This window comes from Cryptomeria japonica, chromosome 6 (assembly GCF_030272615.1).
Source record: "Cryptomeria japonica chromosome 6, Sugi_1.0, whole genome shotgun sequence".
Taxonomy (NCBI): domain Eukaryota; kingdom Viridiplantae; phylum Streptophyta; class Pinopsida; order Cupressales; family Cupressaceae; genus Cryptomeria; species Cryptomeria japonica.
Window position 1 is genome coordinate 389557488 of NC_081410.1, and position 18518 is coordinate 389576005.

Sequence of the window (18518 nt, forward strand, 5' to 3'; positions counted from 1 at the left end):
TTATTGTAAAGCTCCTAACCGAGCTAGGCCTTTAACATGGTACATTCTGAAAGAGTGCAAATATTTTGTGGGTACCAATTCCCACCGTGGTTATGCCCATTTGGGTTTCCATGTGAAAAATCTCTATGTTCATGTTGTGGATGGATTGTTGAGTTATTCATTTGATGTCTTTACTGTATTTTTTTAATGATGAACACTTAAGTAGCTACCGGTATTAGTTTGGTAAATCTGTTTTGGAGACTGTTTGATAAGCTACCAGTACTAGTTATGAACTATTTTTGGGAAGTGTTTTCATATTGGTGAAAGATTGTAGTTTATTGTTATCACTGATTTACCCCCCCCCCCCTCTCAGGTAATAACCAGATCCTCACATTAACAGAGAACACCTTAGAAAATGAATGGATATGATTAAGAGGTGAAAGGATAAATGGCCGGCTAGGATTAAAGGGGAGGTAGGAAAGAGGATAAAATATTAGAAAGGTGGTTAGGATAAAATCAAGAGATAAATGACAAGTGTCATGGAGAGACAACATTAATGAATTAATTAAATAAATAAAGATATATTTAATTAATAGAAGGACCAATTAAATAAATAAAATATTTATTTAATTTAGGGAAAGGATCATTTAAATAAATAAAAATATTTATTTAAATAAGGAAAGGCTAGAAAAGGCTTAGTGAATTAATTAAATAAATAAAAATATATTTAATTAATAGAAGGCTTAGGATAAAAAAATTAAATAAATAAAATATCTATTTAATTAGGCTAGGAAATTTTTAGTTGTCTACACTTATGGTAAGAAGTTATTTAAATATTTGCCAGGAACTTCTAATTATTGCTTATGTTGTTATGGTTCTAATGGCATGAACAAGATGTTGGGCATACGAGGCTTTGTTGATGTAGTTAAGGTAGGTGTCTTTAGTAGTTAGAGGCTCATTATTGGTTGTGTGTTTTCTCTATTTAGTACTACTCCTACTACTAGTGACATGAGTAAGATGTAGCCCTAGTTGCTTTGTCCACTACTAAAGAAGAGTATATGGCTACTACACATGCTTATAAAGAGGTGACTTGGTTAGAGATACCATGTTTAGAGGTTGATTTTGATTGCAGGGAAGTTTAGATTAAATGTGACAATTAGAGTGCTATGTGTTTGGCCTAGAATCCCATGTACCATGTTCATTCAAAGCATATTGATGTTTACTATCATTTTATTTAGGAGGGTGGAGAGTGACAAGGTCATGATTTAGAAGTTTAGTACTTGAGATAATGTTGTAAATGCACTTATGAAATCAATGAGCACTGCAAATAAGTTCTTTTGGTGCAAGGAGACCACAAACCTTGCATCGTGTACTTGATTGATTGTATGTTTCCTATCAATGGAATTGCAATGTATAATATTAAGAGGAAGAGTGCTATGATAGTGTGATATTTAAATTGTAATTCTAATTTTTAATGTAGGGTCACCAATTTTCTTGGAATGGGTAATTTGGATGCACATGAGGAGTTTAGAGATATTTTTAAATCATTCTTCTCTACATTATGCGAGATATTGTTGTAATGATATTGGATAAGGGAGATTAAAAAAATAAATCAAAGACAGGGAGTTATGAAGCATCTTTCTCAACACATGTAATGACAATTATTAATTGCAAGTTCATGGAGCACCTAGAAATGAGAATGTGGACTTAATGGTATCTTAATCTATGATGAATCGATGTCAAAAAAGGATTTAATTTCTATTTTAGAGATCACTCACATATACTATGTCATCAATTTTTTTAACATGGTATTATTTTATGGTGGTTTTCTAAGCCTCCTTAAGTCTATTATATATCAAGGAGCTATTATGGTGATCATGAATGTATTCTCATGTTCTTCAATGTTGTCAAATTGAAGAAAATTGTATGATTTGTATTAATGTACTTGTTTTTACTTGATCAATGCAACCACTGGTTTCACTCCCTAAATGTTCTAACCAGCACATTCCCTCCTATCCTATTGCCTATCAGGTTCTCCATCCTGAACTGTTGGAGCTAAGGTATAATACCCTAAAAATGGTCACCTAAACCATGGGCCCCTAATCTCAACAACATCACCAAGGTCCTAACCAAAGGCAATTAAATCAACCTTGAGCACCTAATTAATTAATTCTTCAATCATTAATGTTACATGACAAATAAATCACTCTATATTAATTAAATATTTATTTAATTAATTAAATCATTCCAAGTAAATCATTTTGATCAATTATCCTATTTATTTAATTAAATATCCTAGCATATTTAATTAATAAATAAATTTGCCATCTCATTTACAAAAAGAGGAACTAATTTACAAAAAGAGATTAATTTTACAAAAAGAGGAATTAATTTACAAAAAAGGAATTAATTTACAAAAAGAGGAATTAATTTACAAAAAAGAGATTAATCACAAAAAGAGGAATTAATTTACAAAAAGAGATTAATTTACAAAAAAAGGAATTAATCTACAAAAGAAAGAGTTAAATTGAAAACAAAAGAAAATAATTAAATTGCGAGAATAAATCAAACTTAAGATATTTCTTTTTCTAAAATTGAGATAACTTGAGAAATCAGAAAAGTCATTAAATTGAATTAATCATTTTCTCTAAAATTAAAACTCAAAGCTTTTCTTGAGGAAAGAGGTTCAGTTGCATTGAAAAGGCTTTTTCTAAATAAATTTTTTGAGCAAATTAAAGAAATATGCATGGAATCACCTATTTTTATCTCAAGTGCATGGAATCAACTAATTTTATCTCCAATGCAAACTCACACTTATGATCTGAATGCATTCAATCAAGCTATAATTGGAATCTATCTCAAGATTAACTTAATCCGATCTCTCAATTATTTCAATTAGCCTGGATTGTGCTTTTTCTTAAGGAATCTCAACTGCTCATTGTTAATCGATCTTGACCGTTGGTCTCTCTTTTGAGTCTCTATAAATTCAGCCCTTCATCTCTCATTCAAGACACCCTGGAGATTTATTGTTATTGTGCAGTTTTTTCTTTGGAGTCATTGAAGATATTGTGCTTTGAGATTATTGCATCTTAGTTTAGATTTTTGCATATTTAGTTTAGTCATTATTGTTTGCATTCATCTAGCTTAATATTCATTCATCTAGCTTAATATTCTATCATCTAACTTAATATTGCATATCTAGCTTAATCTTGCATCCATTTAGCTTATTCTTGTGCTCATATAGATTAAATCCTTCATCTTGGTGTAGTCTAGTCACTGGTATTGCTTAGACAAATCTGAGAGCAAGCCTATTCTCACATCTTTTAGAAGGCAATATGTTGATTTGTTATGGTTTTATATTCATGATTATATTTGTCTAACCATGCATGCAATGACTTAATTGAAGTGTCATTTCTTACAACTTGTAGACTTTATCCACTTTTCACACACATTTTTGGCGCCCACCATGGGGCAGAAGAATACAATTTTTGGCCTCACACATCAGCTTATTTATTTTTTGGATTTTTTTTCGTACAACAGTTACTGCTAAAACTCATACGATTTTTCACAGAGGCCCGAATGACAATCTGTAGGTCACATACAGTCCGTGGTGAATTATCGTACGACTGGGTGAGAATTATCGTATGATTTTCTGGTTTTTGGTATTAAAATAGATTGCATTTTTAGGGTTTTTCTGATTGGATTTTGATAATACTAATGCTAACCTCAGCTTATTTTCTATCTGCCTGAGAGATTTATTTTATAGCCTAACTTGTTTTTGCATAACATTTATCGAAGAACATGTCTGTCGCATAAAAACAATATGACTATTGATTCGTTGTTTTTGCAGGTTCCTGAGGAGATTCAAGTGAATATAGTGTATTCTTTAAATTCATTTTTAGGCACTTAAATTGCTATCTGGTTAATGAAAAAATATGTCTTTTGTGTTTTAAGAAAAATCTAAGAGGTAGGAGAGTATGCTCTTGTCTACACAAACAATCATAAATCTAGACCCTCGAAGCTTTTTCTAAGTTTTGAGATTTGTGTACGTTTAGCGGGCTTGTCATAGTGGGAAAAAGTAATCACCCTATGAGAATGACCCAACTGAGTACAACTAAACCTAAGCATTCCAACTCACTATAATAAATAGGCCTCTGGTGATTAAAGTCTCAGAGGACGGGATTATTTGAGTTTTCTCTTTGAGATCTCTCATATTGAGCATTTTGTAGGCCCTCACGGTCTCAATCATGTTTACGTGACTACAACTTGTTTTTCTACCTTGTCGGGCTATAGGCCTCAATCATGCTTGTGTGACTTCAAGGGGTAATTTCGAACAGAATTTCTTACTAAGAACTATAAGATAGAGGCTACCCGATTCACCTCCAAAAGAGGGATAATCTTTGTGGAAGAGAGATAGTAACTCTCCTAAGATACTTGTCATTTTGTGCCCCCATTAGTGTTTGGAGTTGGCTAATACGGTGTTGAGAATCCATTATGTGAGACTCAACAACCATATTCTGATTAGCTATTGGGTGTGTGCCTGAGTCTGCAAGCAAAGGTTTTCTTCTCTCAGCCAACTTCCGTAGGGTTAGCGTGTTGTGCTTGAAGTCATTATACATCTTGTGTGTTTACTGTGGTTTCATCCTTGAAACTAAAACTGAAATACTAAAACTAGAGAAAACAATCAAAAATATCGATTACTCAGTGATCAAAACTCTATCTGTGTCAGAAATTAGTCTCTGTCTAGTCCTCTGTCGTACGAGCCTTCTTTTTTGTCATCCTGCTCTCTATGAATTATCATTTGGTTATAGACCTGTTATCGTATGAGTCTGAATTCATCCTGTCAGTTTGTCATTCGATTATGTCAGATTTGTCATCTTGGTCCTCAGAATTATCGTATGACCTTAGATAAATTATCGTATGAGTAATCATTATCCTCATCGTATTGTCATCTGGAGAACTTTAAATTGTCGTGCGAGTATAGGCAGAAACTCATACAAGAAACTGTTTGTCTCATCTGGGACCTGTTAAATTGTCGTCTAAGGCTGAATAACCTGTCATACAAATTTTTAATTTTGATAGTCTAGAAACTTGTCTGTTTACACACATTTCCAGAATTATCGTACTTGCCTAATTGGTCTGTAGTGAGAATAAACCTGGTCATCATAATTCTAAGCATAAACAATCTTGATAGTATACCCATTTTGTTGTGTTGCATGATTTTGTCGATCATCTTTCAGCTAGTTCAATCAACTACTTATCAAACTTAAGTTACTTAGATAATGTCTTATACAAGATAGATCTTTCCTGAAACCAGACTGAGTCTTAGTCACTTCTCTCAAATCACTACATCAAATGAACAACTAGCTTCAATTTGATCTTGACATCTATATCACTTCTAGCTCTCAGTCACATCAGTTATAAATTCCTATTCAAACCAGAAGTTCTCATAAGAAAGCTGCCAAAGGTAAAGGACAATCCTTTTCATTACAAACTAATCCATTCTTTGTAGAAGAACCCGTATCTGACAAACCTTCATCATCAAATATACCAATTTTTTATCAACCCTTATCTCCCACCATGTCTGGAGAAAGGCAAGAAAGAGAAGCTGCTAAACATGATACTTATGATAATATCAATACCCATGCTAATGATAGTGATTCCTCATCTAGCGAGTCTGAAGCTTTCAAACCTATAGAAGCTATTATAAATAGCTATCAAAATGATAAAGCTTTTTTGAAAAATGATGAAAATCATCATGGCTAGAGAAAAAGAAGAGCATTTTCTAGAGCTAGCAAAACAAGATGCTAAACTTCCCACTGATTATAACATTGAAACACTTATCACTAAAGAGGAAGAGACACCATTAGCATTGGTAAACAAACAATTGCAAGCATTACAGACTGAAATCAAAGAAATGAAAAACAAGGATAAATCATCTACACAATATTTTTTAGACACGATCTTCACGTTCCCATTTGACAAAAACCTTCATGTGCCTCCATTTCCTTCAAGAGTGGAAATTCCTAAGTTTGACAAATATGATGGTAACGCAGATCCTCAAGACCATGTCAGAGAATTTTGTGCTTTATGTATGGAGTTCATGCATGAACAGACATATCTCATGTGCCTTTTCCCGAGGAGTTTAGGAGGACAAGCTATGAAATGGTTTCAAGCCTACCTATGGGAATTAAATCTTTTGAGGAATTAGTCAAAATTTCTCTCCAACAATACTTCTATAACATTCGTCATCCACTCACTATGATCGAGCTTTGCAATACCAAACAGAAAATAGGAGAACCTTTTTCTCACTTTTCTTCAACGTTGGAGAAAGATGTTCTCTAGATATTCACGGCCTATTCCAGATTCTGAGAAGATGGATATTTTTGTCAATAACCCGATCCCTGAATTAAAATATAATATCCAAATGCAAGTGTACCCTTCATTCAACAAAATGGTAGATAGTGCCCTCAGAATGGAAGATGTGCTTATAAAGAAAGGAGATATATCACTTTGGAAAGAAACACAACAAGGCCCTAGTTCCAAAGAAAAGAACAAATACTGCAAATATGGCAAAGATAACAATAGAAATGTTGTTAATGATGGAGTGGTGGACATTGTTAAACCAAAATCAAAACCCGCAATATTTAATCTAGCTAGCGGTACACAAGCTCTTAAAGCAGTTGAAACTATAGCAGAAAACCCTTTGAAGAAACCAAAAGAGTGGTTTAAAGAGAAGCCTTGTCTTTTAAAGCCTAAATGCGATTTCACTCCTTTGAGAGAATCGTATGAATCGGCTCTTAAAACTCTATTGGAAAACAAACTGATCACATTGCCAGACAACTCTAGACCATATGATCTAGAAGTTAAACCCAAATGGTGGAGGGAAAATGAGTATTGTGAATATCATCGAAACAAGGGTCATACAATAAATTCTATGCTTCATTCAACATTCATTTTTTTCAAGTGCTATGTAACATGTAGAAATAACAATCTATCGGCAATGGAGGGAACAATGCAAGCAGAGGGGGGAAATTTGAAAACTAGAAATGGAGGGAACAGTGAGGTTGGATCTTCTGGTTCTAATGCCACTATAGTTCAAGGATAAGCGATGGATGATGAGGATGGGAGATCAAATGGGGACCCACGGCAATGGGACCCTCCTCCTGACTGCAAAAAAGATTCCCCAAAACTGGGTCCCGAGGCTGTGAAAGTTGACGCAAAAAAGATTAAGGAGGTGCAAGCCCTCAAACCCTGGAGTAGTCTGTTTACAAAGAAATCATTTGGAAAACTGACTGGTAAATCGTCCTTTCCCTTTGTGAAAGACATATCTGATAGAAAAATGGGTAAACTTGCTATTGTCATTCCAGATTTGGTTATCGATCATAGCATTTCTTTAATGGCTTTCTCTCTGGTGGGGAAGTTTGTTGGACCACGACCCAATATTGAGGATGTTAGGTCCTTTGCTAAGAGAAAATGGAGGATTAAATGTTAGGTTGATGTTTCTTCCCTGTCTAGAGGTTTTTTTGTTTTCTCCTTCTCTTGTGGGGAAGATATGGAAGCAGCTTTAAGTGGTGGCCCTTGGATGTTTGGTAAATCCTCCTTATCTATGAGAAAATGGTCTCCTAACATGGAACTCAATGACTCCTTCTTTGAATCTGCTCCGGTCTGGGTAAGGTTGCCAGGCTTGCCGATGGAATTTTGGGTTGAGGATGTATTCTCAGGAATTGCAAACTCCTTTGGGGAGCTTGTTGCGATAGATCCAATGACTGCAGCTCAAAAAAGATTGGTTTATGCACGTATCTATGTCAATATTTCACAAAAGATGGATCTTCCTAGTTCTATTGATATAAGTCCCAAACTTGGATTATGGGAATAGACAATAGAGTTCGAGTCACTCCCCTTTGTGTGCTTTTCTTGTAAAAAAGTTGGTCACTGGGCTAAGGCCTGCCCTAGTAACCCTAAAAAACCTGTGACGGCTAACACCCACAAACAGGTTTGGAAAGAAAAGAATAATGATAAAGAAGGTAATAAAGTGGAAGGAAGAAGTGGAAGTCCTGGTAACATACTAGTCCTATCTGAAGGAGATAGAAATGACCCTCCTAAGAATCCCCCTTTGAAGGAAGATAAAAAGAATGAAATCAGGGAGTTTGAAATCAAAATAGTCAATACTTTTGAGGCTCTACAGACTCAGGAGGAGGAGAATGTTATTAGTGAAGTGACACTTGAAGATGGTGAGATTGAGAATGTCACTGAATCTCATCATGAGGCCCCTCAAGTTTCAATAACAAAGAGAGATGAACATGCCTAAAAGAACTTGAAGGACATGAAATTAAACTTGGAAGGAATAACAAGTTTGGATCGCCTAAGGTTAATCTAAATGCGTTATTCCATAATATTGGAGTTGATATGCCCACATCATCCCAAAAAAGAGGAGAACTGTGGAGTAATATTCAAGATGAGCCCAGAGAGGAGCATGAGGAAGAAATAACAGGGAATGGAAAAAATAAAAACAAGAAGGCAGGATGCCTTAATGGGGTGAAAACTAGGACCAGATCCAAGGCTAACATTGGTGTATCCAAATCTTCGTCGGGACGTAAAACTATGAAATGGCATAGGGACCAGGAGAGCAAGCAAAACATAGCTGATGGAAGGCAATGAACTATACAGGAATCCTGCCCCCAAGTTTCCAAATGAAGGTAATATCATGGAACATTAGAGGCCTAAATGGTTTCAATAAACAGGATATATTACAGAATCTCATTCGAGACCAAAAACCGAATATTATCCTTGTTCAAGAAACCAAAATGAGTAAGGAGAAAGTGGAGAATTTAAAATTCTTTAAAAATGGAGGGGTCTGTGGTAGCAGTTTGAATGGGGCATCTGGTGGGGTGGCTATTTTCTAGAACAAGAAAACTATTTTAGGAGATATGATTGATGAAGATGGTAACATTATATCCATGAAAGTTAAAAGCATCTACGATGGAAAGGAATGTGTGGTTACAAACATCTATGCCCCTAATTCCAAATCTGCTAGGAGTAAATTTTGGGATAAAATCCAGCAAAAAAGAAGATCTTTTCCTAAGAAAAGCTGGGTTGTTATGGGAGATTTCAATACTCCTCTGCAAGGTACTGATAAATTTGGAGGAACTCAAGCTCAACCGGACAGCAGATCTGATTTGATGGACTTCGTCAATGTCAATGCTCTTATTGATATGGATCTTAATGGAGCTTCCTACACCTGGTCTAACCGCAGGGATGGTGAGGACCTCATTCAGGTAAGACTTGATAGATCCCTTGTTACTAATGATTGGATTCTTTCTCATAGATGCTCCTTGTCTGTCATCAATAGAATTGGTTCGGATCATTATCCCATTACTTTTGTTGCTGAGACCATTAAGAGTAATTAGAGTTTCCCTTTCCGGTTTGAGAAAATGTGGATCTCTCACCCCTCTCTTGATAAATATATTGCCAACTAGTGGAATATTGATGTGAATGGAACTGCCATGTATAAAGTTGCTAAAAAACTTAGAAACATCAAAGTCAACATTAAGATATGGAACAAGAAGGTCTTTGGTGATATTTTTGACTCAAATAAAAAGTTGAAGGAAGAATTAGAACATATCCAAAACTCAATACAGAAAGATGGCTATAAAAAGTATCCCAAAGCTATGGAAGATGATGTTTTAGTCAAACTTCACAAAATCATTTATAGGGAGGTAATCTATTGGAGGCAGAGATCTAGGGCGACTTGGTTGGAGGCTGGGGACAGAAACACTAAATTTTTCCACATGACTTCTTGAAAACATAAAGCAGGGAAAAGAATTTCTAGATTAATTGTCGAGGACAAAATTCTTCTTAATGAGGATGAAATTAGGGATGAAGCTATTAGTTTCTTCTCTCAGCTCCTCACCGGGAACAAGGATATTGATTATACCCAACGACAATATTTGGTTGACATCATCCCCAAGATCATTAATCCTAATCAGAATAAGGCCCTTTCTGCTATCCCCTCTGCTGGGGAAATTAAAAAAGTTGTCTTGTCTTTTCAAGGGGATAAAGCTCTGGGTCCTAATGGCTTCCCTATGTTTTTCTTCCAAGAATTCTAGCATATTGTGGGAGAAGACACGGTCAATGTGGTAAAAGAATTTTTTCGTTCTAGGAGAATCCTTAAGGAATTCAACTCCACTTTTATTGCCTTAATTCCTAAGGTGGCTGGGGTGGATTCAATCGGAAAATTTAGGCCAATAAGTCTATGTAACTCTTTCTATAAGATCATATATAAAGTTTTGACTACTAGAATTTTGGCTATCCTCCCCTTCATCATCTCTGAGGATCAGAAAGGTTTTGTTCCTGGTAGGCAGATTTTGGACTCTATCATTCTTGTGCATGAGATTATTCATTCCCTCAATGTTGCTAATAAAGAAGGATTTTTGATAAAGTTGGATCTGGCAAAAGCTTATGATAGAGTGGATTGGCAATTTCTTTTTAGAATCATGGAGGCTTTTGGTTTTGATGAGAAGATAATCAAAATTATTAGAGAGTTGATCTCCACTCCTATGTTCTCATTTCTCATTAATGGATCTCCTACTAAATTCTTTAAATCGTCAAGGGAGCTCAGACAAGGAGATCCCATATCTCCTATTCTTTTCACCATCTTGGCGGAGAGCATGAGCAGATTGATCCAAAAATTGAAAGTGAAAAAAATCATCAAAGGCCTTCAACCTTCCTCTGCTAATGACTTTTGTTCTCACCAACACTTTGTTGATGATACTATCCTAGTGGGATATTCGTCTATTGGGGAGGTTGTTGCCTTTAAAAGTGCTCTTAATTCTTATTCTTTGGCTACTGGCCAGCAAGTCAATTGGGACAAATCGGCTATATACTTCATGAATACTCTAGTCATAAGACAACAGAGAATTGCTAAAATTATTGGTTGCAAGGTGGAAATGCTTCCATCCACCTACCTAGGCCTCCCCTTGGGTTTAGTTCCCCCAAATTCCTTCTGGAATGTGCTTATTGACAAACTCAACAAAAAAATTGTTGGATGGAAAGGATCCATTTTATCTCAGGCTGGGAAGTTGCAGCTTCTTCAAGCTACTCTCCAAAATCTCCTTGTTTATGCTCTCAGTCTATTTGGTATCCCGACTAAATTTGTTGAAGCATTAGAAAGAATCGAGAAGAGATTTCTATGGTTAGAGGTTGAAGAAAAAAAGAGAATATCCTTGGTTGCTTGGGACAAAGTGTGTAAACCAAAGAGCAAAGGAGGGCTTGGGATTAAAGCTTTAAAAACTTTTAATAAAGCTCTCCTTGCTGAACAAATATGGAGAGCTTATGACATCAAGAAAGATTGGAACCGGATTTGGTTTGACAAATATATTCAGAATCAACCTCTCCAGGACAGGGAAAACTTTAAGAAACCCCCCCCCCATTGGAGAAGGTGTAAAAACCTGGCGAAAGTTGTATAATTCCGAGGAAAATTTTAATTTTACTGGCAAATTTTTGTGGCTTACGGAGAAAAATAATAATCTCCATTGGCGAATTAGCCATGATAGCTCAAAATTTGTGAAAAATCCTGGCGAATTGTACTATTTTTAAAACGCAAAAAATAATTGCATGGGCAAATGGTAATGTTTTTAAAACTAGAAAAATATTTGCATTGGCAATTTCAACCTATTTTCAAACCATAAAAATAAAATATTGGTGATTTCATGCTATTTTCAAACCATAAAAATAAAATATTGGCGATTTCAAGCTATTTTCAAACCATAAAAATAAATTTTTGGCAATTTTAAGATATTAACTTTAAGTAATTAAAACACGTGGCACATAGTCATCAACTCTCTGCCTCTCACAGTCGTCAACTCTCTCTATCTCCAACTCACAAGCTAAAAATGCTAAGCCTTCTTAACCTCAAGATCTAGTGATAGAGGGAAATTGAACTGGCACTCGCCAATTCTCGACCACAAATGTTAAGTCCTCGTCACTGCAATGACTTGGAGATAGTGGTGACTTAAAAACTTTAACCCTTATCGCGTACTCGCCAACATAAAACTATTTATCTCAGACCAACTTGAGACCTCGTGACCAAAGTAATTTCACTAACAATCTCCAGCTCTGTAACATAAAATGCTAACACCCAAAAAGCTAGAGACCTCGTGATGTAAACCCAAACCAACTTGTCACCAACTTGCAGCTTGATCATGTCTTCAAACATTTTACCTCGCGAGCTGGCGATAACCATAAAACTTAACCACAAACTATCTGGTCGCTAGCTCACAACCTAAAATTTTTAAGGCTTGCATGCTGACTCATTCCTGAGGGACTAGTTTGAAGGTTTCTCTTGAGTCGAGGTTGATTAGACAAGTGAGATTGACGATTTCAGAGGCATAAAAGGATTTGATAGCTTCTGAGTTAGAGATGGGAGATCACAGATTTCTATGAGAAATAAGAGCTCAGGTTGCTTGTTGTCAGGGATTTTGAAGCAGAATTTGTCCAATCAAGGAGGAATAAAATCAGAACAAAATCATTCACAATAGATGAGCCTTAGCAGGATGCAGTGGATTTGATAGGCATGATGATGACTTCTAGGAATCTAGAGTCTACAGTCATGTTGAAAACCACCAAAATGATAATTTTTCATGTGAATGTAGAATGAGCATCACCAAATGAAGTGTGAAATGTTATAAATACAATGGACTGGTGACTTAATTGGTAGAAGAGAAAATAAACCTTTTTCATTTTCTGAGAGTGGTTTTTTTCCTCAAAAAGGAAGATGATGTTTGAGCAGGATCGTGCATGGAGTTGTACTTGTTGTGTGCTCTGTGATACCGGATGCGTGTTTTTTTGTTTTCTTCTATGTGAGTTTGTTTATTGTCAGAGGGGTTGTGAAAGTGAGAAGGATTGCCAGAGGGGGTGTAAAAGCCTTTTTTGTCAAGAAGGGCCAAGCATGGCACATCCTCTACTTCTACTCTGCCATAGGATGGCAAGGGGTTTGAAGAAGGAGCCCACAGAGGAATGAAAGAAGGATTTGTTTGGGTGGGGAGTGGTAGCCAGTCATCTTTGTGATGACATGGAAGCTGCAACCCCCCCCCCCCAATAGATTACATTTACCCTAAAGCTCCTATTTCCACTTTCCCTGATCATGGGTGTAGCGTCGTAAATTGTACGCACTTGCTAGGGTGGTACAATTTCGCACCTAGTTTAGCACCCGCCTTAGCGCATTTTGTATTTTGCATTGCATTTCCCCTTTAGCACTTAATTAATCAAATTAATTAGGTCTAAGGTCCTATTTTATCATCTCCCACATCATAAAGTTGGGCCCTTTCATTAAAGTGTGCCCTTTTCATTTTATTCCTCCAATACATCATTTAATCGAAAACCCTAATTAGGTCCTATTTTGAACTTGGGGGCTTGATTTCGGGGGTCAAAACATCTCGAAATCACCTGTAACTTCGGGATTCTCTCTAAAATCATCATATCCGACGGCCCTGAAAATTTGGTGAAAAGTTGTTGGGACCGTGGCGCCCGATGCACATGGTCCCGGACATTTTTCCCGAAATTTTGGGAGCACGATCCAATCATAAAATAAAGCTTAACCCCAAGAAATTGGCAGGATATTCAATCTCTAGGTCGGCCAAAAGTCGAAATTGAGACCTAGGGTTTCATATATAAGAGCTCTCTTTCTTCATTTGAAGGGATCCGATTTTTTGGCTTTGAGGAACCTCATATGCAGCGAAAGAGCAGATCTTTGAAGACTTCAACAACATTCAACATCTTTCTATCAAGCATTTATCAATTTCATTTATCCATTTAGGGCTTGGAAGACATTGAAGAACAATAGGAGATTACCGACTGAAGATTGGCTTGTACTCCTCCCTTGAGGGTTGGGTATGATTTCATGTTGTTTTCATGTCTTTGCATAAGCTTCAAATATCCTTTATTCATGCTTTAGATCACTTTTCATCTTGATTTAGAGCATTTACATTATCATTTACAAGCAATTAGGGTTTACTTTCTAGGTTGCTCTAGTTTGCTTTCTTGCATTTTAGGACCTTGCACACACACTAGGTCTGCACACACAATACATTTTACAATACAACTTGGCTATTCGTGGAGGTGGAAATCACTGAAGCGGGGGTTTGACTAAGGCAAAACCCTATATAGCCGCCCAAACACCTTTTTCAGATATAAGTGCAGGTTTCGGGACTCGGACGACGCCGCAGGTTGCAGATCCGGGAGAAGCAGACTGAGACCGACCTTCCCACCAAATTTCAGAGCAAAAGACTAGGACAGGGGCGTGGGGCGCCCTGGTCCCTAGGACAGGGGCACTGGGCGCCCTGGTCCTCCTGACAGACAGCATTTTCAGCATTTTTGACAGCTTTTTCCAAAGTGCAAAACAGCAGTTTCCAGAGCAGTTTCAGGGGCAGAATCAGGACAGTGGCACCCGTGCCCCCGTCCCGAACATTTTCACTCAGATTTTAACTCCACGTATGCATTTGCATTCTTGTCTTGTCCTTGTGTTTACAGCTTTCCATTATTTAAGTTCAATTCTGCAATCTTGTTATTAGTTCATACTTGCACTTTGGGGTTAGGGATTGAACTTGCATCATTCTATCTTTCAATTACAACAAAGGAATAGAAATCCTAATAGGTATCCCGTGGCTCTCTCTTCCACAAAAATAAGTAGCCAATTGTGTGATACCTCTAGGCTCTTTCGTATTCCACAAGTGTGTGGTCAAAAGTGAGATTAGGGCATGTTTGCTTAGTGTCACTTTTTCTCCCACACATTTTTGGTGAACCCGACGTGAACTCCAATCTTCTCTAATTTATGTTTTCAAATTTGAGTGTTTATGCTATTTCAAATTCAAATTTGTATTTTCAAGTTTCAATTTCTTGCAAGATTCAAAAATTTAGAGGAAATTTTTGCTAAAACCCTGATTTTTCAATTCAAAGTTGAACTTGTGGATAGCTTATTTGGGATCAATAATTTCAAATCTGATTTAGGAACTCATTTGAATCATAAATTTCATTTTCTAAATCTACATTCTAAGTGTTTGCATTGGTTAAAATTGAACATTTTCTTCTATTTTGCATGTGTTATCATTTGAAAGAGGAAAATTGTCGTCATGATGCATTCATGTCATAGATGTGATAATGGGTTAGCTTCCCTTGTTTCAATTTTTCCTTCTCCTAAAGAACCTCTCCCCATCTATAACAACATTTTAGTGCCTAAAATAGTTGCTACCAATCCCTTTGAGACTCTCCCATGCTCTAAGGATGAAGACTTTAAGAGTGATCTTGACAATTCTCCTAAAATGTGTCCTTCCTATTTAGCTATCCTAGAGGAAGAGAATGATATCATAAACACCTTTCTTAATGTTACTTCACCTTCCCTCCATGATGCCTCTCTAAGTGAAAAGGTATTGATGGACATTGAATTATTTTCTCCTAAAGTTGGTCCTTCCAATGGGGGCATGTTAGTGCAACAAGAGGTTATGAACACTTCTTTCAAAGATCTCCTTCCTAAGCATGAATCTTTGGAGAAATATGTTCATGTTCCTCCTAAAAAACACTCCCTTCATGAGGATCCTTTTGTGCAAGAAGATGACATTATCCCTACATTTCCTAGTGATGGCATTTCCTTTTCCAACAAAATTCCCACTAGAGATGATGAATTAATGGTAAATGCTTACCCTTCTCCTAAAGTTGGTCTTACCCATAAGCATCCCTTAGAGAAAGAAGATGAAATAATAAGCCATTACCTTAATTCTCTCTCCCCTATTGAACATATTTTGAGGAAAGAGGATGAGTTTAACACATCTATTGATGCTCTCCCTCCTAAGGATGAGGAATTAATAAACAATGTTATCTCCTCTCCCGAAATTGACAATACTTCAAACATTCCTTTCAACAACTTCACTATTTGGGATGAACCATTAGAAGAAGGTGTAGATTATTCTCTATCCCATGAGAGAACCCTAGCCAAAGGGGATGAAATCAAGATGGAAAACTCCCTTGATAGTTTCTCACCTTCCTTGAATCTCAATTATTCTCCCTCTAAAAATAAAGCATCTCCCTCTCCTCAACTTGGTTCTACTCATAAGGAAACCCTAGTTCAAAGCAAGATGGTTAACATTTCTTTCAAAGATCTCCCTCTCCAAAGTGAGACTTTAGAGAGTAATGTTGATCCTTCTCCTAGAGAGTTTATTCCCCATGTAGATCCTTTGATGATAGAGGATGATATGACCTTTCCTCTTCCTACTAGAACATCAATGCCTACCCCTTGTCTCTCTCCTAAAATTGGTTTAATCTGTGATAAGATTTTAGTGCAAGAGAAGACTATCAATAATTCTTCCAACACTTTTGTTCATTCTTCTAAACCATCCTCAATCAATTTGATACATGTGAATAAGACACCTAACAAACCTCTCTTTACTGTCCAAGGTGCTTGTCCTTCTCAAAATTCTCAACCTTTAAATAAGCCTATCTTAGTGGTTCAAGGTGGTTATGTTAATGATTCTTTTTGCACTCCTAAGAAACCTATTATTACCATGCAAGGAGGTTATTCTTCTAAGAGCCCTTATGAGTATGCTAAGCAATTGACTAGAGAGAGTTATCATGTGGTTGCTCATACCTATAACACAAGAAACAATAGGCAACCTAATCCTCCTCCAGTTATCCCAACTTCACTTCCTCCTTCTCAACCAATTCTTCCGCAAGCTCCACGTATTTCACAAGTTCTTGTTAAGGAATATGATCTCATAGAACAACTTAAAGCTACCCCTGCTAAGATATCCCTTTGGGATTTGATCCAAACTTCTTCCGCTCATCATCGAATGTTACAAGATGCCTTGAAAGATTTGAATGTTCCTCCACCGAATACATCTAGTAATATAGCATCTTTAGTTAACTCTGTGATGAATCCTAAAGCTCAAATTATGTTTACCCAAGATGAGTTGCCTACTAGTGAAATTCAACAACAATATGATCCCTTGATGATTGTGGTTATCATAAATGATACGGCTATAAGACGAACACTAGTAGATAATGGCTCTAGCCTTAATGTATGTAGCATTAATCTATTGCATAAGATGAATGTGGATACATCCCTTATTGAGCCTGACTCTCGTCCCATTTGAGGCTTTGATAATGTGGCTAAGTTTTCATTAGGTATTATCACCTTACCCGTCACAGTGGGACCTGTTACTTTGCCTACTCCTATCCATGTTATGTTGGGAAATCTAACATACAACTTGTTATTAGGGAGGCCTTGGATTCACAGTATGCAAGTTGTCCCCTCTACATTGCATAGACAAGTTAAATTCATTTATAACAATAAGACATATACCTTGATAGGTGATACTAAACTTCAGGCTTGTTTGCAAACATCTACTTCCAAAGGGAGTTCTTCTAAGCCTTCCTCTTCTAGTGATGACTCGTTAAACAAGATACCTATGGATGAATCATTACCCTCTAATAATCAAAATTCTTTGGATGAGTCTAAAGCTCCTGAAGAAGATCCTTCTCGACTTGAGTCTACACATGAAAAGGCTTTTGATCCTGAGAAGGTTCTCACAGAAGACGATTGGGGATCCCTTGACTTTAATCCCACCTTTGTAGGTGAGTATAGGGTTCCTCCTAGAGAGCTTAAAGTTAAAAAGAAGGAAGAAAATAGAAATCAATCAGTCTTACCTGAGCTTATGAACAATAATTTTGTGGCTGCTTCTCAAACTTCTTCTCCTCACACCTCTAATTATGAAGAGTTTAATTCTTTGTCTTATGAAAAACCACCTTCTCTTTCTGAAATGGCTGATCGTTATGGTCGTGGTTTTCGCATTTTTGCTAAGCATGGGTATCATGGAAATGGTTGTGGCGCTCATGAACAAGGGATAAAAGTTCCTCTAGAGACTAATTTTCACAATTATGCCTTTGGACTCGGCTATAATCCCTGCAAACGTACCAAAGCATCTAAAAGACCATCTCTCAATGTGAATGCTATATTTAGTAGTGATGATGATCTCACTTCAACTAAATCATCTTCTACTTCTATCAACTCTCATTCCCCTCATAAGAAAATCTTGGCGATGAACAAATCTCTTTATGAATCCCCTCAAATTTCTAAATCTACTTATGAATCTTTATCTCCTATTCATCATAAAGTCCTTTTCCCCAGGGATAAGGCTCTAATAAATTACACTCATCCCTCTTCTAAGATTTCTTGTGACTTTTCTTCTTCAATTTTTATCATTTTATACATGTTTTTGATCTCACTTATAGTTGAGCATTTAGTATGTCATATTCAAATACCTCATTCAATCTATCATGTCTTTAAATAACATTAAGGGTTGTTATGTTGCTCATCATTATGTGACATTGGTAGCTCATTTACTGGGGGCTCATTGTCATTCATGATGGTACAATTTCAAGTGCAATCATATTTTTGAAGCAACATAATAGCCTAATTTTCTATGTTATCTCTTGTTCATATGAGGACAAGAGTGATTTCATATATCTCTTCTTTTGCTTATGTCCAAATA